Here is a 23,596-nt window from a genome sequence, read left to right on the forward strand (position 1 = left end):
ATTATTGTATCTGATAGTTATGTTGGCTTTCTAACATGTTTCCAGCTACATTTGTTTTTGGGTTATCTGCCTACCTAACAAGGAGGACTATCAGTATGCTTAGTTCAACTGCAGGGCAAAGTTGTATTCTCTTACAAAACATTCTAATAATAGAGAAAATATAGTTTAAAACAAAAAGTGTTTCATTTCTAATAATAATGGTGATTACTGGTACTAGTAAGTAATCATCACTCCTAGACAAAACTGGTTATTACTGTTGATGATGCCTTCTAACATAACCAGTTAAAGACTGAGATAGAGAGTGAATTTTTAAAGATCAGTGATCTAAAGACTCATAAATCAAGACTAATTTCCATATGTTTATCTGGTCATTTATTTGACACATAAAAGAACCTTTCAGTGGGCCAATTGGACATGTGAAGATGTGAAAAGAAAAGCAGTGATGCAAAGTTAAAAAGGAAAGAAGTAGAGGCTGATGTGGGCGGGTTCAAGGAAACAGGATTAGTTCTACAGAGCACCAGTACCGGTCATCATATGCCATGTTGCAAGAAACACACACCCCAAAGTGATGTGGAGTCCGCCCACACACACTATCTCATTTCCTGGTTATCCATCCACATCTTATTAGAGCATGCTTTGTAGGAACACAGTTGCATATCCTCTAATCCCTAACACACATTTTCACACACAATTTGTTTAGCTAAAACAATGAATTAAAACCCCTATAGAACATACCCCTATACAACAAATTCTGATACTAGATTCTGAATAGGATGTTATCATGGTTTACTATTAAAACATGTAGCAACAATGAACCTTATTTAAATGTATCAAACCTTTGCGAAAAGAATTTACGGTGCTCCGGGATAAGAATGTTGATGTTCAGGGGTCATTTCACATAAAAGTTGCCGCTCCACCATGGACTAAGTCTGGATTAAATATCAATCTCTTCATTCATTTCAGCTGGTTGTTTGAAGATCTTACTTCATCTCTGTGCTTTTTTGTTCATTCTCCCTCCTGCAGGGTGATCTGATCTCCCAGAGAGCTGTGATGCCTTTCTTTCCATCACTTTTTCTGCTTAAGGGTCAGGCAGATGCAGTCATCCTGCCTGTTACTTCACACTGCGAGGGAGACCTGCTCTCAGCCCGGGCCATTTATTTCTCCTGTTCCCAGGCAAAGTGTGCTTTGATGGGCTGTCCTCTTTACTGCGTCGCTTCATCCATATATCCACTCTCTTCCCACAGTCGTGCAGGGGGCCTGAGCAAACAAGACCCTGGGTTTTTCCCAATTTGTTTGGACAAAACGAGGGGATTTAGGGCCTACTGCCACTCTCACAGGGACAAGTGCTAAGTGCCAAGCTGACACAGCAAACACACACACGCACACACACACACTTTAGCCCTCCTCACTCAACTACTGGCTGCTTGCTTTCTTTCGGCAGTGTCACACCACCTGCCCTTTGACAGGCTTTAGCCAGACACCTGCTTTCTTTTTCACCCTCTCTTCTAAACTAGTCAAGCTCTTGTGGAGATATGTGGTTTGCTTGTGCTCTGGTCAGCAGTGTGTGTTTGGAGCTTTTGCCTGAGATGAATTGTGTGTGTTAGTGATGTGAGAGGCTGGATGCACTAGCAGAAGTGTGAATAGGCTAAGGCCTCATTGCATTAGTGTGAGAGGACCAGTCAATCAGGGGCCAGCCCGGGGCCTCAGACCCCACAAACCTCTTGGCATCCTGATCAGCGGATTAGTCAGCACACTGCTCTGGGTCAAGAGCATGCCAGTCGCACTCTTTCTCTCTCTCTCTCTCTCTCTCTCTCTCACACAGACACACACACACACATGCATACAGACAGCACTTCTCAACCTCATACATTTGTGCAGAAGTGGCCTGTGACATGCTGGTCTGTGGATTAGGCCCTGTGTGAAAGCTTACATTCCTCATTCTTATTCTGATTGGCTTATGATGTTGAGTGTCTGTCCTGCTACAGTGGGGCCGTACTACACAGCATGTGGAGAAAGAGGACTATTTTTCTCATGACATCATGTGCTTTGCAACCTTATTTGCCTAATGAAGCATTTTAGATCAACTTGTATATGAGAATTCTGTTTCTGTGTTTCTATGACAGGTTAATGAGTTAAAGTGACTTTGATTGTGGGTTTGGATTTGTACCATTAGCCTCAAGGTTATATTAATAGTAACACACTGAAATTGCAGTTATCAAAGAACAAAACATGTCATTTTTTACATGTAGCTCAAAGAAGTGAACAAAGGAAAAATGCAGATTATAATTTTCATGAGGTGGAGTATAGATGACTCCTGTTTTATTTCACAGTGTAAGTAACTTCACAAAAAGAAGTGCACTTCTCTATCCAGTCCTGTGCACTGCACAATTGGCAGCTGGTCAGTGGGTTTGGCTGAAAATATCGAACCCTGGAACTTGATGGGTGAGAGGGCAGGGGGGTTGATATGCCCAGGGAAGTGTGTCCTGTCTGCTAGTGTACCCCTGCTCTGACCCCTGGCCACCCCTCCCATGTGCCTCAATAGTGGGACGTCGTGTTGCTCTCAGCATGATGTCCCAGCATCCTCTGCATGTGATGGTGGGAGGCGCACAGCAAGGGGCCTTTGGAGTGAAGAAAGCAGGAGAGGGGGAATTAGCAGCTAAAATAGATGCTCCAATCTCCATATGCATGCTGGTGACAAGTGTTATACAGAGAAACCCGGGGCCAATACGTGCGCAAGGTGGCCCAATGCAGCGCAGCTCTGAGGGGGGTTTGGGCAGCAGGGCCTTTAGGGGAGTGGGCAGGGGGTCTGCAATATTGTACTAATTCACGAAAGAGACTCACTATCAAAGAGAAAGACACACGATAATTAGCAAGGGCTAAGGAGGAAAAAGGGGGGAAAGAAAGAGGCAAGAATAATAGAATAATAGAAAGAGAGGAACAGACTTGGGTGATTTTGACGTGTAAATGGCGTGTTGATGCGTTGATTAGCATATGGTTGTTTGTGCAGCTTATTCACAGGGCAAGCTGAATGCGTCCACTGTGTGGATGTGACTTTCTCTTCGTCACTACTTTTTCAATCTCATGCACCCCCTCTCATACATCACTTTTTTTTATTTCTTTGTGTTGATCCAGTCACTGTTGCCTTTTTCTTCCTTGCATTTGAATATTAAAAAGCTAAAATATTACTGACACCAATACAACAGACAGAAAGATTTCACTCTTTAAGATTTCACTCTTTAAAAAAAACAATTTGATAAAGTATGAGTGCATTTCCTATTTCTTTAATATAACGTTAGACTGATGTCTTTTGAAAGAGCTTAACTAATCTAAATGTGGGCAGCGATAGGACTGATCACGGACTGACAAGTCAAAGACTGCAGGCTTTACTGAGTAAAAGTATGTTAAAGTTTAAACATTAAGAAAGTAACTGTGTCAGCTAATGTACAACCTGATGTCTAATTTGGCTTTGTAAAAACAACAATTTTGCTGCAACAGTAGCATCATCAACATTCAGCATTTCTTAAATTCTTTATAAATTTTCTTAAACTCCAGTCATTATGATGGAGTGTAGTTTTTTTTTTAAAGCTGTTATACCTGTCTTCCATTATTAATGAAGCAGCATATTTAAAAGTGTTTATTATGTACCTTTAATTCCTGTCACTGTTTTCTTATTGCGCTCTCAGACTCCAGTTTTGGGACTGGAAATGAGCAGAGCAGACCCAGCGTGGTGCCTCTTCTCTTTTGTGTTTGGGTTTCCTCATGCCAGCTTTATGCTGTCACATTAGTGCATGTCATCCTGAAAGACCCTCCTAGACAAGCTTATGCACTCAGATAGGCTATTTAGGCTATGTGTATATCTAGTGACATGAATCACTGGATGCTCATTTTGCTTGTTTTGCTGTTGAATTAATGAATAATCAACCATAAAGGATGATTGGACCATGCACAATTATTGATTCCCTGTTACTTTTTTTCTACATGAATCATAGCGTGAGAGGCCAAGTATGATTTGAGTTTGTTTGTATGTGTGTGTTTGTGTGTGGGCTTTGAGGGGAAAGGGATGGGGAGCCGGAACCGGGGGTGAGGGGTAGGTCTATAGTTTTAGACAAGGAAAGGAATATCTGACAGTTTTGACATTTGGCTGGCTGTTTTTGTTTGTTTCTTTGTTTGTTTGTTTGTTTTACAAAAATTATAAACTGTTTTAAAGGCTAAATGTTTCATTTTAGTTACTGACTTATGTTTAGGTAAGGTTAGATTTTCATGTCAGTGTAAGCTTCCCAGAAGGTAGGCAAGACAAATGTGTGTGTGTGTGTGTGTGTGTGTGTTTGTCCTCCCAGAGTGATCTGTTTGGCTAGCAGAATGAATGGTCAGGCTGTTTCAGGTCAGAGTTCATAACCATTTTGGCCAGAGAAGGACAGCTCTCCATCTGGCAGGGACTTTGCCCATGAAGGTCAGAGTCAAGGTTCAGGGGTTGAGATGTGTAATGTAACAGCAGTGGATGGTTTGGATATGCACACAGGTGTGGGTGTATGTCTGCTTTTCGGTGTATCAAACAGTGTCTAAAAATACTATTGTATTTCAGAGATAACCACTACAGCCCAGTGCTACTATGCCTTTATTTGTCTATCCTTTAAGTCATCTCTCCTTCACTTTTTTTCTGCATTATAGTCCAGTATTTTTGGTGGCAGAGCTTGAACTGAATACCCCAATCACACACAACAACAATACCTGTCAAGCTATTTGAACATTCACAAAACCGACTGCACTGAGCTCAACCGCTCTCCATCGCTCTTTCCCTCTACCTCTCTCTCTATCAATATTAAATAAGTGATGCAAATACTATTTCATTTTAACATTTTTAAAAGAAAACAACCCCTGAACTAATTCTTGATCTTTTTTCTTTTTTGCTGAAAAAATACATCTTGTTCTCTCTCTCTCCCTCTCTCTCTCTCTCTCTCTCTCTGCCTGTCACAGCAGCACAATGTCAGTGCATTAGTATGCTAATGAGGCGGGGGGTGACAGGTGGCCCGATAGACAGCTCAATTAAGCTGCTCGTTAAAGGCCAAGCTAACGAAGCAGGCTGCACCGCAAAGCCCCAACAAACAATGTGACTGTGCAGGCTACAAATTGGTGGGGAGTGCTAGTGTTTGAGTGGCTGTCCATGCGCATGTATTTGTGTGTTTGAGGGATAGAGGTTGAGAGAAACTGTTTCTGTGTGTGTGTATATGCTGGGAGTGGTAAATGTTTAGAGATTACTGAGACCGCATGTGATGGACATGACTAATAAGACTGCCTATTGGGAGGAAGTCCATCTACCCCCCACTACCCCCACCCCAAAACCCTGGACATACCTGACACTTAATTTTAGATGACACCTCATTTTTGCTGTCAAGAAACTAAAGGACTTTATGTTGAAAATATTGGCATCCCAGGTTTCTCTTTTATTTACATAAGCATAAATAATTCTATGTAATATGATATTTTGCTACCATTTATTAAGAACAACCTGAAATTAAGAAGGACCTTTTTTTTTTTACCTCATTAGTTTCTCATATGTCCTTGATCATATTCTGCAGGTTCAGTAGTATCAGTCATGTAAAAGTGAAAACTGTCTGTAGAAGTTTTCCTGTCTATCAAAATAGACACCTCTGAACATCATTAAAAAGTAATATTAACTAATAGCAGTAATCCACCACAATTAACAGCAGATTAGTGTGCAGGTTTGATTTAATATACCCACTTTTCACAATCCAATTGAAGTAAAGCCATATGTTAATTAAAAGTCTCAGTATCCTGTTTCACTGTAAAAATAATGTCATGCATTTTCATTTCACGTCATCTTTAACACCAAAAAGACACTTGAAGAAGAAGATGTCTTGTATATCTGACATACTATGAGAATTTATTATTGTCATTTCTCGTGTGACATCATTTGGGCCTGGGAATGTTTGCTTAGCTGATTTCATGTCAGGCCTCATTAGCCATTTGGCAGGATCTCTCAGTAGCCATGCATTGTTGATTGTGTGCAAATAAACTTGTAACATAGACACAGCAATCTGTGTGTGTAATGTGAGGCAGGTAATGTGCGGGTGTGCTCAGTGAGGCGTGAAATAGCAGCAGTGGGGTGTGTAACTGTAACATTGCTCTTCTGTCTGCCTCTCCTGGCGTTGTGGGGATCAGAAGCACTAATGGGGTTGCGAGGGCCCCGACAAATGGGGTTATGTACGGAAGGAGACAAAACGACAAGGGCCAAAACAGAGACGGCCCGTTAGCCACAAAGCTGGCCGCTTCATGAATATGTTAATCTGCGTTTACCCAAATATGTGCTTGACGAGGGAGAGGAGGAGGACTACTGCACTCATTAATTAATAAAGGACAATGGGGCTTTAATGGCTGCATTGTCACTGTGGGAGGATTCAGGATGAAACCCTGAGAAAGAGGGGGTCAGAGATATCAAGATCAGGAGGACAGTGATGGGCAAAAAAGAGAGCGAGAGAGAGGTTCTTCACCTTAGATGACAAAAAAGGTGAACCCTAGCAGGCCTGCCATGCTGAAATGAATGGAACAGCACTGGGGTAGACAGAAATGGCAGCAGTTAGCTAGGCTAACAGACAGGATCGAGGTTAAGGAACTGATCTCTGTCTGGAGGAAGAAATGAGAAGAGACAGGGGCCAGCTAATTAGATCAGGAAACTGCTTCAAGTTTTGTTTAGGACAGTGACACAGAGTAGACACTTAACAAGAGAAAGTTTTTGATCTTCACTGGACTTTGTGACTTTATTGTCACAAATATGCTATGCTTTTGATAGGAAAGGAGAAATAAAACGGAAGATGGAGGGGAAAATTATAGGAAAACAAGAGCTTAATGTTGGCCTCAAATCACACATTCTGATTATAATGAATGACAGGTGTCAACAGGGCAGAGCTAAAAAGCATTTATTCCTGTTGCCACAACCCCCTTCACCAAACTCATGTAATCATGGATGGGTCAACCACAGAAAGACACACCTAAAGTGCTCCTGCCTCATGGAAGAAGATAGCCAAGAAATAATCAAGTGACACTCAGTAATGAAACCATTTGTCTTCCACGTGGCTAATTCTTCTTTCAGGAAAACATGTATGTGTAGCAGTTTAGCACCAAGTATTTTTGATGTAAATATAGAGTATATTCATTATTATCATACTGTGGTTTTTCTACCACAATAGAAATGGCATTTGAGAATCTCATAGCAAATTTCTTTTAGTTTTGCATTTATACCAGTATATTTCCCAACACTACCTGGCACCCTAAAACAACTCATTTACATAAATTCATTTGACACACACATTTAACCAAAGCTTTTATCACTAACTCACTAAGAAAACAATTTATAAGGTCTGATTTTAGCTTATTTCTCACTAACATGATGCATTTTGACAGTTGGTAAAGAAAAATCATCAAAATAAGAGATGTTGTTGTGTGCTGGTAATATGTTATAAGCCAATCGCAAAAACTCGATCATATGACATCATTGATCATAGTCTGCCCTAAATTAGTGAACATGAATCCTGATTTTAATGACAAAATACAATACTTAACATTTGCTAGCTTGCTATTGAACTTGCCTGTTCCTTTTTACATGCAATAAACCCTTTTTTAATGCTATTCGGTATGTAAATTTAAAGAAATGTAAAGTTCCTCTGATGGTCATGTCATAAGCAATTTCATTTCAATTGGCAAATCAAAATTAATTTGAGCTTTATTTGACAAACTTAGTACATGCCGATCTGCAACGTCTCTTTCTTGATCTTCCTCTCCCTGTCGTCCCCCCTCCCTTTCTCTCCTCCCTCTGTGTTATGACATGGTAATCTGTGTCCCCCTTTTGGTGCCTGAATGGTCATCTGAATAGCCAAGTTTTCTGCCTACATGAACCTATTGGAGGTGGATCAGCCATATGCCCATAAACATGCACACTCAATGGCAGAGGCAGACACCAACAGGTCCTTTCTGACACAATGAGCTAAAGGCATGAGGGGTGTATATCTTAACCTGAAAACCACACACACACACACACACACACACACATGCAGCATATCCTCACACATCATTCTGCATGCCACCCACACTGCGATGGGGTGGTCTTGATTAAAAAAAAAATAATAATTCCTTCTCAGGAGGGTGTGTTAGCGTATGTATGTGGGGAAGTGGATTTCTACATTCCATATTGATTAAAATGTCTTAAATCTTTCTTAAATTTCTGAAAATCTTTTTATATAGTATCAAATCAATTATAGTGCGTATGTAATGAAAGAACAAGAACCAGGAAAATAAAGGTGGGATGTTGTGTGATACAATAGTGATGCTAACTTGCTGCTCTTGGAAGGATAAATGTTATCAGTCCTGAATGATGTACTGAGCTTGAGAGAGAGAGAGAGAGAGAGAGAGAGAGGGAGAGAGAGAGAGATGGCCTATTGTTTTTGCAGGAGACCAATCTGTTACAGTGGTGGCTATAGTCTTGTGATGGGGAAAGAGCATGTTAAGTGACATATGTGACACAGAAGCACAATAGGATTATGCTCCTTTGCTTGTTCTCCCAGGTTTTGGACACTGGGATTATCATCCAGAGGATGAAGCCTTGAAGCCAGTAAGCCTCCCTGCTGCGGCCCATTCCCTCGTTCCTTCGATGGGGAGGGAGGGATGGGTTAAAGGGGTTCCCTGGAGAGTGGACCACCATCAGGATTTCCATATTCATCAGAAATCAGAGCATGTTTTTGGTTGTGTCTCAGACTCCAACCATTATTCTCACATCCTCTCTTTAATTACACACACGCAAACACACACACACACACACACACACAAATCTGAAGTTCTTTTTCACAAAAGTTCTTTCAGTGAACAATGATCTATTGCAATTGAACATTTTTTGTCATTGCCTTTGCAAATTTGAAAATCTTTCTTTATGCTAAAGGCTACTGTAAGATCATATATATAGAAACTATTGGAAAAAGTATGTAAAAAAACCAGAAAGAAAATGTTATTAGGCTTGCTTACTGACTGTTTCACTGCCCTACTATGCTTTTCATAGATATTGTATGTGATGAAAACAATGTACAGCATATATTGATATTACTGATAGATAGTCTGTATAGGCTATCTATCAGTAACATCAATATATGCTATACATATGTGCTTTTTTATGAGTACTGTTGTTGTGCTCTGCAAGAAAGCTCCAGAGTTCCAATGTAACTTTGAACACACTAGCCCACTAACTGCTCTTGTGCGTGTGTGTGTGTGTGGCGCTGGTGTGTGAGAGAGAACTAGAGAGTGAGGATGGATAATGATGAACTCATAGAGGAAGTGTGAAGAGGGCAAGTGAAGGTTATCAGAGGCGAAGGGGTGTAGAAAGTGTCAGGGAGAGTGTGTAGCAAAAAGAGGCACTTGTCTGGCTGAGGAGTGTACAGGCAAGCTCAGCAGAGACAGAAGGAGAGAGACAAAAGATGAAGAGAAAGCGAGAGTGATGGAGGATGCAGGACCTGACTGCTGTGGAGCTCATCGGTGTCCTAATTGATGAGGTCACTTGGAGGGCTTCCCCAAACTCAGGGCGTCCCGGAGAGGTCGTAACCGGGTTAGGCTGGGGTCAGAGTGCGCTTGTAAGGGCAGTGCAGTGGTGCTGTGACATGTGACCCTTTTCTTTCTTTTCGTCTGTGATGCTGAAATATGATAAAAGTGATCTCTATTGAGAATGTGTGCTTAAATCAATGAGTATCGGAGTTGCATGCCATTTGGAAAATGTGATACATTCTTCTGTGTTTGAGGTTTTCACCTTATAGTAATCAGTATCAACATGGCCTGTTGTTACTTCTTGTTACAGACTTTAAGTGCCTTTCACTTTCACAGAGTTGCCATTTTTCTCCAAATTTCATACACAGTTCTTAATGTGGCGGGTGTGTTCTCAGTCATACAACAGGAGCAGCAATGTATGAAAGAAAAAACAACAAATACTACAGAGAATCTGAGACTTTCATGCATATATACTTTCAATTCATTTGGAGAAAGCTTTTATCTAGAGTGATTTGTAACTAAAGCAGAATTTACACTCACAAAACACTTTATTAGGAACACCTGTACACCTACTCATTCATGCAATTATCTAATCAGTCAATCGTGTGGCAGCAGTGCAATGCATAAAATCAGGCAGATACAGGCCAACAGCTTCAGGTAATGTTCACATCATCCATCAGAAAGGGGAAAAAATATGATCTCAGTGATTTTGACTGTGGCATGATTGTTGGTCCCAGAGAGGCTACAACAAGCAGAAGACCACATCGGGTTCCACTTCTGTGAGCAAGAACAGAAAGCTGAGGCTGCAGTGGTCACAGACTCACCAAAACTGGACAGGTAAATAGTGGAAAAACATAGCCTGGTCTGATGAATCTCAATTTCTTGCTGAGGCACATGGATGGTAGGGTCAGAATTTGGTGCCATGGACCCAAACTGCCTTGTTTCAACTGTCCAGGATGGTGGAGGTGGTGTAATGGTGTGGGGAATGTTTTCTTGGTACAATTTGGGTCCATTAATACCAATCAATCATCACTTGAATGCTACAGCCTATTTGAGTATTGTTGCTGACCATGTGCATCCCTTCATGGCCACAATTTATCATCTTCTAATGGCTACTTCCAGCATGATAATGCACCATGTCACAAAGCAAAAGCCATCTCAAACTGGTTTCATGAACATGACAATGAGTTCAGTGTTCTTGAACTCCTTTGGGATGTGGTAGAACGGGAGATTCGCAGCATAAAATTGCACCTGAAAAATCTGTAGGAATTGCGTGATGCAATCATTTCAACATGGATCTCAAAGGAATGTTTCCAACATCTTGTGGAATCCATGCCTCGAAGAATTGAGGCTGTTTTGAGAGCAAAGGGAGGCTCTACCCAGTATCAGAATAGTATTCCTAATAAAGTGTTCGTTAAGTCTAAGTCAAACACAGAGCTGTTACATGAGTGAACAGTGCTGAAAGACTGAAGACTGACACTGTTCCCGAGAGTATATTCTTTATATTAGATTGAGTGTGAAAGGGAACCATGGGACCATGTGTGAAAACATCATGGAGGTGGAATACCTTCTCGATAAAGAATGTAGACAATATTCAAATGTGAAATAATTTCAACTCATAAGAATGGTGAATTATTATTGTATATAAATAAGTGGCTTTGACTGAAAGTTTGTGTTGAGTAACAAACCTAATTAAATAATACATCAATTAAATAATAAAATAATAATAAATCGATGCCCCTATTATCTCTTATTTTGCAAAATAAAAAGTGAGATGTAATTGTGCACACTCAAACATCAGTTTGGAAGGAATTTGTCTGTGAGACAACAAAATTGTGAAGATAGTGCCCTTCTGCAAAATATGCTTGAAATTGATCCTTGGTACAGACTTGAGTATTTTCACAAAGGGTGAAAACATCTTAAATTTCTACCAAATGAGCAGATACAACTGCAAGATATTTTTAAAAAGCACTATGTAGTTTCCCAACAGCAGATGCTCAATCATGCACACACAACTGCACAACTGCCCTGAACCCCAAATGCACTTCTCAGCTATCTGATGATGCCAGGTTTCTATCGCAGACAGTCACCCATTTTTACATTTTTGTCCCACATCCTTTCCCTAATATTAACCCATTTCACCACCTTAACATGCTTAATCAACATTGATGGCCAATGTATGGCAAAGTTCTCTGAAATTAGAAGAATTTTTGCAATGAAATGCCTGAGAAGAACAAGCAGACAGTTGAAACAGATTCACAGTGGAGTGAAAATGGTAGCTTGGCTAGTTTGTTTGGCTACATCCCAAACCGCAAATTAACACACTAAATATGGTGCCAAAATTTTACACAATTACTATACATATTAATATGATTTCATAATATTGCTATTCATAGCATACCATGTGGTTTGGGATACTAGCTTCTTCCACCATTTTGTATCTTTCAATTTTCTTTTTTCCAGCCTACTACCACCTTCTGGTATGGTGAGATATTGCATTTATACAAATAGATCAGGCACATACAGTACTTTGATATCAGCCGTTAGCTGTTGTATTTGTGGTGTGTCATGTGTGACTTCCTACAGGAAGAGTATATGAGGTGGTCATTTGGCTTTAGCTGTACAGCATCGGATTGGAGACTTGTCTGTCCTTTCATCATAGTGGAGAGGTCAGTGTGGGGACGTGGAGAGTCTGGTGTGTTCCCCACATCCCCAGCAATGAGAGGTGTCTAGTGTAAATTCCAGACTGAAACTGATGAATGTATTTATATGAGGTGCTTATGCTGTGGCAAGCAAACACACACACACACACACACATACACACACCAATGTGCATGCGCAGGCAAACTCAGTAATTACTGCCTATAAAGTCTTTCGCACTTCTCGCTCACACCTCATTACAGGTCTAAATGCACACACAGTCCCCTCATTACTGACTACTTGCTAAACATGCTCACACACACACACACAAAGTCACACACATACACACTGTCACAGACAGTGTCCTCATTACCACCTGTCAGTTAAACAAGCAAACACTCAACCTTGGGTGTTAACTTGCTAAACTGTTTGGGTGTGTGTGTGTGTGTGTGTGTGTGTGTGTGTGATACCTGCTTGAATATTGTCTGGTAGGGGTTTTTGCATGTGCATGTGTTTGTATGTATTTTGTTATTTGTTTTGTCTCCTGCAAAAGGAAATTTTCCCCTGATTTTTACTCTCATATCTAAGAAAGAAAGTTTCCTCCAAATCTGAGATCATAATTAGATCCTGTACATCCTACAGTTAACACCCTCTGATGCATGGAAAAACATATATGATGCTATTATACTGCTTGAGGGTGTGTGTGTGTGTGTGTGTGTGAGTGTATGTGTGTGAGTGATTAAGAGTCACTGTCTCACACCGTCCTGTTGCTGCATGGTCATGAGGGCTTTCTCAATCTGGATTTCAACCAGACAATAATGTTATCTAATTATTCCTCTCTCTCTCTCTCTCTCTCTCTCTCTCTCTCTCTCTCTCTCTCTTTCCACATCACTCTGTGCAGCTGGTGGTGGGGCTGTGTGTGTCTCAGTTTGGTATACATCAGCTTCTTAAAGCTGTCTGTGTTTAATAGCTCGCCTGATTTAAACTTGCTCCCCCTCGTCCATCTCTCCCTCTCTTCCTCTGGCCATCCCTCCTTCCTCTGCTTGTGTTCCCCTCCACAGTGCTGCAGTGTGCTGCTCTCAGCTGCAGGGTCTTTGTTTATCAGATGCTGGCATAACCCCACTGGAGGCATCTCTCTCTCTCTCTCTCTCAAGGTGAATGTCAGCTCTATGTGCCAAGGAGAGCAGATGGAGTGCTGAAGAAGAACAGAGCAAAATAAAAACAAATAAGACACCTGATGGGAATTCTAACTACCTATCGTTCTGAAAGTATATTGCACTTCTGGTTGGATGATGGAATATATCTGCAATATAGTGCAATTTGTTGTATTTTTACATGGAAAAAGAGATAGTTTGACCCTGGATACTATTGGCAGCCTACTTAGGTAATGTGGTGAAACATTAGAGTCTGGAGAAACCAAACTTTTATTCTCATCCACATTTCAAATAGCCACGACCCCATAATGGCCAAGTTAAATTTGGTTGATATTTCAAAAGCAGTTTTGCCACCTCCTGCAGCTTCAGGAGCACTCTGCTTGCACATTTGAGGAGTTTTGTCCAAAACATACATCTATTATTAACTGTATATACTGTACATATACAATAGGGGTGTAACACATTGCCATTGTCATTATCTGTATCTGTTTAGTGCTCCAAACTGTTATGGGGTGTGGTCTAGACAAGAAGGTTTTTTTTTTTTTATGTGAACCCTACCACTATGCCCTCAGAAACATTTGAAAACGCTTATGTGTGCCTCGTATTCATATCATGTTAACAAAAGTGATCTTTGTCCCATCAAGTCTGCGCCTGCATCACATGAAAGTAAAAACCTGTAAACTGTAAAAAGGCCTGTAACTGTAAAAATGTTAAAGTTTTTTTTATGAGCTTTACATGCTCTGACATGGCAAACAAAAGGCACACTTTCGTGGAGGCCTCCATGTTTTTTTTCCACTTTGCACATCAAACATGCCAAGGTGGGAAATTATGTTACTACAATTTGCAAATTACTGCTAACAAGGTACCATAAACGCAGCATCAATCACAGACTACTCCTTATACACACACACACACACACACACACACACACACACATCACTCTGATGTGAAGTATTGTTCAGTGGTAGTAGTGTAATGTTTTGTACAATAAGAGTGTTTCTTCATCGTGTCTGAATACCTGGTTCTCGATCTCTGCTTGTTCTTGAACCTGAACTTTTTGGATTTGTCTCACATTTTTGGATTTGTTTGACAGTTTTTTGCAATAAAAGCATTTAACCTGCAACTGTCGTAACCCACCACAGTTCAATCTGAATAATGTATTCATATTCGGTTACATCCCTAATATTCAGGCAGTTCTAAAATTCTTGACAGCCTTTATGGAAAATAGTTTATTTTATTTAAAATATACATTATTCACTTCACACACAATTTTCCACTCAGACTGTGGAAGCTTACCTTTCCTAAAAACAATCTTTCTAAAATACACTATTATTTATTTTTCTCAGTCTCCAAGAAGTCTGCTGCATAATGTCCCAGAGGTTCTCAGTTGGACTGAGGTCTGGGGAATGTGAGGGCCAGTCAATGGCGTCAATGCCTTCGTCATCCAGAAACTGCCTACACTCTGTGGCTACATGAGGCCGGGCATTAACATGCACCAGGAGGAACCCAGGGCCCACTGCACCAGTGTAAGGTCTGACAATGGCTCTGAGGATTTCATCCTGGTACCTAACAGCAGTAAGGGTACCGTTGGCTAGCATGTGGCGGTCTGTGCGACCCTCCAAGGATATTCCTTGCCAGATCATCACTGACCCACCGCCAAACCAATCATGCTGGATGATGTTGCAGGCAGCATAATGTTCCCCACGGCATCTCCAGACTCTTTCAACTCAGTCACATATGCTCAGCGTGAACCTGCTCTCATCTGTGAAGAGACCCGGGCACCAGTGGTGGACCTGCCAATTCTGGTGTTCTCTGGCAAAGGCCAATCGAGCTGCACGGTGCTGGGCTGTGAGCACAGGTCCCGCTAGAGGATATTGGGCCCTCATGCCACCCTCATGGAGTCTGTTTCTGACAGAAACATGCACACAAGTAGCCTGCTGGAGGTCATTTTGTAGAGCTCTGGCAGTGCTTCTCTTGTTCCTTCTCGCACAAGGGAGCAGATACCAGTCCTGCTGCTGGGTTGCTGCCCTTCTACAGCCCCTTTCCAGCTCTTCTCGTGTAACGGCCCATCTCCCGGTATCTCCTCCATGCTCTTGAAACTGTGCTGGGAGAGACACCAAACCTCCTTCTGATGGCATGTATGGATGTGCCATCCTGGAGGAGCTGGACTACTTGTGCAACCTGATTGGGTTGCAGGTACGGCCTCATGCTACAAGTAGTGATAAGGACCCTAACAAAACACAAAACTAGAGACAAATCAGTAAGGAAGGATAAGGAGAGAGCGATTGTCTGTGGCCACCACTTGCAAAATCATTCCCTTTTTGGGAGTTGTCTTGCTGTTGCCTCTCCAGTGCACCTGTTGTCACTTTCATTTGCACCAAAGCAGGTGAAACTGATTCACAATCGCTTATGCTTCCTAACTGGACAGATTGATATCCCTGAGGTTTAATTGACTTGGTGTTATTCTGTAATGATTAAGTGTTCCCTTATTTTTTTTAGCAGTATATATTGTACTGACACACCTAGACAGTGAGGAGGATGCTGAGCGTGGCAATGAAGAGCCCAAAGATGACTGTTTCAGAAATTAACAATTTAATTTGTTCTTGGGGTGTTCAAGTTTCAAAATCTAATAGTTAAGAAGAGTTAGAAGTAAATAGATTGCTAAAAGAAGGCAAAGAAGGGTTTCACAAAACATGTTTATCCTGATAGCAACCCACAAAATGATGCTTTGGGCCTGCTGACCCTGGTGGTCCAGGGTCCCGAAGATTTATGGCATCATGAATTACCAAAATATTTTAGCCAAAATCTGTTTGCCTCTGCCAGGAGGTTAAGACTTTGTCGTAGATAGAGCTTTCAAGATAATAAAAGCAAACATACACACAAATTAATGCAGAAATGGTTGTCTGAACAAAATCTGTATTTGGCAGTGATCATCTCCAGATTTGAAGTCCATATGCACAGACCTAAGAAGATAAAGGAGTTTGACATGGTCTACATGGAGGAGCGCACCAAGATCCTTATACAAGTGTCTCCAAACCTTGTTAGACATTACATGAGAAGGTGCAGTGGTGTTATTCTACATGGGAGAGATAAATTTGTGGAACTTCATTATATAATAATGATATTATTTTTAAAATCAGATATTGGAAACAATTAAATTAAAATAATATTTTTAGAGCTCTGTAGAGCTAATGAGGCAGTTCCAATATATCAACATGTCCCGCTCAAAACAACAGTAATTGTGACCAGTTCTGTTAGTGAATCATTCTTGTTAAAGGTAACATTATACAATTTCAGCTGTTTTTCATTTTTCTTTCCAGTAATCCATCTAATTAATCCTTAACAAAGATGTACTTTATGTGAAACACAAACCTTTAACATTGTGTTTCATACCAAGATAATCAGTATATTTCCTCCTCAAAGACACAAGGCAGAAAACCTCAAAGACAAACAGATGTGACTTTCTGTGTGTGTGTGTGTGTGTGTGTGTGTGTGTGTGTGTGTGCAATTTGTGTTTGTCCATCCTCTTAAAGGTACTCCAGGAGACGAGGGCTTCTTAAAAAAACACAAACCTGCACTCTTCAGCTTGAGAGGGGTGTGTGTGTGTGTGTGTGTGTGTGTGTGTGTGTGTGTGTGTGTGTGTGTGTGTGATCATGTGATCAAATTCAGGCATGCAGGGCCAAAGCAGGCAGTAAATTATTTGCTTGTATTGAAAGAACACAGTATTTATTTATTTCATTGTGCGAGGGCTAGGGGCTAAAAAAGGGGAAAGAAGAGAGTGTGTGTTTGTGTGTGGCATCTTTGGTGGTCAAGATTGCCCCTTTCTCACCCTAATATCCTGTCTCCCCTCACACTCATCATGTCCACACACACACACACACACACACACACCATGTCCTTAGAGTCCAGAAGCCTCCCCGCTAATTAACAACACCTCAGTCCCTCCTTCTCTTGCATGGCAGTAAATATTCACGCGCGCACACACACACACACACACATATCCTAGATACAAGCCCTCCTTTACCCCCTCTCCATTCTTTTCTTTTTCTCTTTTCTGGTTTTATCACCTCCTTTCGTTTTGTCTTCAGTGCTACAGCCATCAATCATCTCATTAACCTATCGTGTTAGGGGAAACTCTCGGGAACGCCTCCTCCCCTCCTCCAACCCCAAGCATCATCCCACACCCTCATCTCTCTCTATCTCTTTCTTTCTCACACACACACACACACACACAGAACGAAGTTAGCAAGCACAGTCTTGCCTTTTCCATCCTACATTTTTTTTTCCATTTCTTTGCCAGAGCACCCCTCTCTCTCTCTCTCTCTCTGCAGTAGACAGTCAGACTGGTTCCTGGCCTGTAAGGGTCAGAAGGAGTTGGGTGGAGTTTTTGGGGAACACTCTGGGTGGTACGCTGGCCCCTGTAGCATGCACAATGCCCCCTGTGTCCCCATGCGACTCATAGCCTTGTTTTACAACAGGGGAGGAGACGCCTTCAATGCCCCAATGATGTGAACCACCCTGAGCCTATTCACTGTGACAAACGGGCTCTGCCACTCCTAACGCATCCACAGACAGACAACAGTATACCCTGTATGCATGCATACCTCTGCATCTGTGCACAGTGACCACATATGCACACACTACTGACACATGCCGATACAACTACCAGTGTACACTAACCATCTTCTCCCGCTATTTTCATTTTGCACCTTTTATTTATCCCGCACTCTCTCTTTCCATCTCTCTAAAGCCCCCTCTTTGGCTAGCTCTCAGCAGGGTTGAATTGGTATTGCTTTAATTCAATCAGCAAGCTCTTTTCTTGTGCCGCTCTTTGGAGGCCTCAGCAGCCAAATGGCTTGATGACAACGTAATTGCAAAAGAATTGAATGAGGGCTGCCGCCAAAGAAGAGAAAAAGCCCACCGGCATTCCCCTGCAGTGATACACATGGTGACACATACTCTAGACTCCTTTTATCCTACCTCTTTGACAAGATTTTGAATGTCTCCAGTTGAACAGTATTCTTAAGTGTAAGACGCCTGTAGGAAAACAAAAACCTGTGATCTGTTAAGACAAGGCATCAGCTACTCTATGACATACTTTAGCTTCATTGGATTTTCTATGTAGAGCACAACAGACATTGTTACAAAGCAGATTTACAAACCCCTAATGAGCAAGCCATGTGGAAAGGTAAAATTCCACAGAAGCTGCTTGAGATGGATGTTTCAAACTTTTGAGGAACTACGCAGTTCAGGAGCTATCCTGAATGAGAACTACACAGTTCCTGGATGAGTCCCTGATTTGTTTTGTACACTTCGCATTTCTGCAGTACTACAGTTTTGTCGTTTGGCTCGATTTCAGCCCCGCAGGTCAATCTATCTAGCTCAAGTCTACAAAAACGCTGCCCAAAACCCATAATCACTGCATGCTTGATTCACTTGCTGCACTTGGGTCAAATCAGGGTTCTTTTTTCACTGCAATCAATCCATGCTTGTGTTCAATTGGAGCTGGATCAAGACTCATACACTTTCTGGCCAGTGATTTTGTCCAAACTCCACAGTTCTCATCTGGCTAAACAACCCACACCAAGGAGGAAAATGCAGCAGGGTTCGATTCAAATGGACAAAACACTGCATAGGTAAAAACATCCTAAAAACAACTTGTAACTACAGCCCTGGTTCCTCCAGTGGAAATTCACTTAATGTTCCTGACTTCCTGATAAAGTTCCTGTGGTAGAAACATGCTTAAGGAACAAACCCATCCTTTTCTGGTTCAACACTGGATAGGGGAATTTTGATTAATTAGAGTATAAGAGTGCTCAGGTCATACAGAGGAAAGGCAACCAGTATTGATTGTGTTGAAAATATACAGGGTCTTTTGTCTGAGGACATGAGTGAGAGCCTTAATGTAAGTTTAGCTGGCATGCAACAACTTATAATCACAGTAATTACTTACTGCAAGAGGAAGGAAGAAATTATACATGCAAATTGCAAGGTGAAGAAGCAAGAGATTACTTCACATGATATTATATATCAGCAGACATTTTCAATATTGTCTAGATTTGTGAGAATCCTCATGAGTTCACATACCCAAGCCTTGGAGTGCCTTTAAAATTGAAATATCTGTGCAAATGGGTGACAGTGGAATACCGTTTACCAGTGTGTCCAGAGACATGTAAACTCAGAGAAATGGGGTGAGAACAAAGAGCTAAGAGACATTTGGACTGGACACAGCATACACACGCCTTCCCATTCACATCTTTCTTTTGTCCGAGCCCCAATATTGCGCCGTCTCTTGACTGCTGGATGACACGTTGGATGGGGCTGCAGCCCATCTGTCCAGTTAAAGGGGTGTGTGTGTGTGAGAACAAGAAGCTGGAGGAGAGCGGGAATGTAACAGGTGGAAGAGGGGCCATAACAGTGGGGGATTATGATTCATATTCATATTAGCAAAGCAGCATGAAGAATAATTGCTAACGTCTTACTGATTTTTATTCCTTCTAGCATTGCTATAACACAAGAGCTTTCATCATGGCATAAATAAATTGGGTTTGTCATTGTATATGTTTGCTACTTACCTATTTGAGTGAGTGAAAAAAGATTAAATGATTAAAATAATCATGATTAATCACATTAATCATAATTCTGTATAGCTGAAATCAATCATATTAAGTTGTGAGTAACTAGCCTAGAAAGGCCTATGGGTGGTTTAAAAGGATCAAACTAGGAAAATATGTTAATAACATCAAAAAACAATGGCCTGAAAGAATTATTTTAACTTTAACAGCACTACACACAAGTAGAGATGAGTTTACAATAGGAAATTGATGACCTAATATGAAAGTATATATAGAGTGGGAAGTAAAGATGCACTGTTCGTTTAGGATACTAGAAGAGACAATAGTGTTGTATTAAAACAGTTGGATCACAGACGGTGACACAGAGGGCGACCCACAATCACCAACCTACTCCAGAAAACACCCAACAACCTGCTACTTCTCCTCTCTCTCTGTCTCTGTCTGTCTGTCTGTCTCTTTTTCTCTTTCTGTATGTGTGCGTGTGTGTGTTAAAAGGAAAGCATAAAGTTGCCAGTCCCCTCGTTAGACATTACGAGGGTGTGTGGGTGTGTGTGTGGGTGTGTGTGTGTGTGTGTGAGTGTAGGGAGGAGGGGAGTGGTGGAGTGGTGGAATTTTCTCTTTTCTTGCATGCTAGAATTGAAGAGAGAATTTGTTTTCAACCTATTCCTCTAACTTTTCCCCTTTTTTCTGTGTGTGTAGGGGATGCTATAAAATGTTCTTTTCATATATCTATCTGAAATTCAAATTCAAGGTTGCCAAGTTGAGGAAATAGACTGTAAATCTTTTTTTGCTAATAAAAAGTCTAATAAAAGCTAAACAGTTCCAAACTCCCCAAATTACACGATTTATATTCACATGATTAATGCACGAATTCTGTGCATCTTGTCACAATTTGGATCTAGAGGTAAAAGCCAAGTAAGGCAATTTATTCACACAGCAGTTTTGCCATGAGACATGGTTACACGCACTACCCCACCAGACACACACCCTCCTCCCAGTGGGATCAGGGGACCAGGTTGTGGAAACATTTGTAACATTTGGTGAGAGCAAATCCCACAGCTTTCTCTTGAAAAGAAGTAGCCACCTTCCTTCTAAAAGGAGCTCTCGTTCAGCGGACCCTCTCTCTCCCACACCAGCCTAGAACTCGCGCGCCCTTCACACCCCTCGCCACGGCCTGCAAATCCCCCCTTTATCCGCTGGCAGCCAGATGGGGTAGCAGGAATAATAGGCAGAGCCCAATGAGCCCCATTCAATTTGTTCGGGCATGTAAAGGACCTTGTAAGCCGCTCCATTTGAGCAGGGTGTAATAGTAGCCAGGGGAGCGGAGGCTACGTTAAGACTTAATTACCTACTAATGGTTGTTGTAGGGACAAAATCCCCACAACTCACACTCCCCACTCCCATCAGATTGGGGGGGATTGGAGAGAGAGAGAGAGAGAGAGAGATTTATGTGAGGTATAAATTAATCATAGTACAGCTTTTTTCATATCAAAATTCTGTAGCAATAGATCATGAACTTTACCAAGTAAGAGAAAGAGTACAAGAGAAAGACACACAGAGGGAGAGAGAGTGCTGTTGTCTTCTGTAGCTTAAGAGAGAAAGTTCACTCCTTTTCCTCCCCCTTTTCTTCATTTCTTTCTTTTTACTTTGGAGGAAGATTAGCAGGATTAAGAATGACTCACATATGCTCCTCCTCACCATTGGTATTCACCACAACACGGGGCCAACTGCCACCAAGACGGGAGAATGACAGAGAGCTGACTAATTGTGCTGGACATCACTAGACATGTAGACACTGAACATACTGGAGAAGAGTGGAGGAAAAGTGTGTTAAGCAATGTTCGACCAAGAAACCAAAAAGACCAAATAGTGGAATGTATACAATAGTGGAAGCAATGTTCAACCAAGAAACCAAAAAGACCAAATAGTGGAATAGATTAAAATTAATTTATACAAATACTGTTATTGTTCTCTTTGCTCTCTCCCTCTTTGATACACACATACACTCATACACACACACACACACACACACAACAGAGAGAGAGAATCTTCAAGCTCATTCAGACCCATTCACTTTGGAAGTTTGTGCTATAGGGGGGTCAATAGTAGGTTTGGGTTTGGAAACTGAGTTCTTCAAAATTTTAAATTGATCTCTCTCTCTCTCCCTCTCTCTCTCTCTCTCTCTCTTACTCTCTCTCTCTCACTCACACACACGCTCGCGCACACACGTGCATTTGCAATTATCTCATAAATGTAATTGGAACAAGAGAGGGCCTGATTGAGCCAACATTCAGAATTAACACTCATTTCAAGCACCATCTTAACACCCCACACTCATCCACCTACAGGTGGCAAAAGCTCTCTCTGTTCCTCACTTTTCTATATCTCTCTGTTTCTGTTTCTCTCTTAATGGAAGAACTCAACTCTACAAATAACTTGATTAGATTAGCAGTGTATGTGCTAATGTCTTCTGTCTTTAACTCTTCCATTTTCTGCACCTGAACTGTTAAGTTTGGATCTAACATGCTGGCTTGGTGCCACTTTTCCATTATTATGGAGTTGTTGGTTTTTATTTATTTTATTGTCAAGTGTGAATCTTAATATAGCAATAATAATTTTTTTAAAAAATCAAACGGACTGAAACTCCTAGAACTTTTGCATTTTGAACTTTTCCGTTGACTATTTCAGAAACCACACTGTATGTGTATACTTTAGTGCATTGATAGGGAATAAACAGTGCATATGTGCACTGGAATAGGATAACTAATGGATACACTCTCAGAAACTGTACTTTTGCTTGTCTTTGGGGCAGTATCATCAAGGGAGGCATGTTTTGTACCTTTGGTATGTATCTTTTACCTAGGAGTGCATGCGGTGTACCTTTAATTAGCTTTTAGAATAGTGGTCCTTAAGGTCCAAATATGTACCTTAAATTATTTTTTAAAGGCTTCCTCGTGAAATGTGCGTTAAAAAAAATAAAGAAAACATGTCCTCTTGATGGTACCACCCAAGACAGGGAAAAGTAACATTTGGTATCCTTATTTCTGGCAATGTAGAGAAAACCTGTAATGTGGTCTAGTATGCTGTCTGAAGGCCAAGTGTGACCTCTTTTAACCAAATCACAAATTTCATTAAAGTGTAGGGAACAGTGAGATTCGTACACAGTGCATGTACAGAAAGCCTTTTTCCAAGGTGAAATGTTGTAGTTTGTGTCCTTAATTAGACAGAGACAGCATCCTCAAGCAGCCTGGGTTAGTGGACTTCCTGTTGGTGTGTAATTGCTCCCAGAGCAGTCGCATCGTCTGATGTAACGAATCTTCTCCCAGGCTGACATTTTCCCATAATCATAAGTGCTACAGCCTGACAAACAGCCTGCTTTTTCAGTTGTTCGAACTCATCGTTACTCTAATCCAGACAGCCACGGCCTATATTACAACTCGGCCTCATTTAACAGAGTAAGATTACTGGAATTCATAATGAACGGAGCCACGATTAGACAATGCCTTCTCTCAGTTTAACCATCTCATTAGCTCATCAATGTGCAAACATGCAACAGACAGATATAAGCGCTGCAGTGGTGAAAACAGCCATAATACTGACCTCGGTTTAGGAATAGGGAGGACCTGTGGAGCACATGAGCACAAGAGGAGCACCTGACTCTGTGAGAGATACTCACAGGAATGGTTT

Source organism: Pangasianodon hypophthalmus, chromosome 5, assembly GCF_027358585.1.
Source record: "Pangasianodon hypophthalmus isolate fPanHyp1 chromosome 5, fPanHyp1.pri, whole genome shotgun sequence".
Taxonomy (NCBI): domain Eukaryota; kingdom Metazoa; phylum Chordata; class Actinopteri; order Siluriformes; family Pangasiidae; genus Pangasianodon; species Pangasianodon hypophthalmus.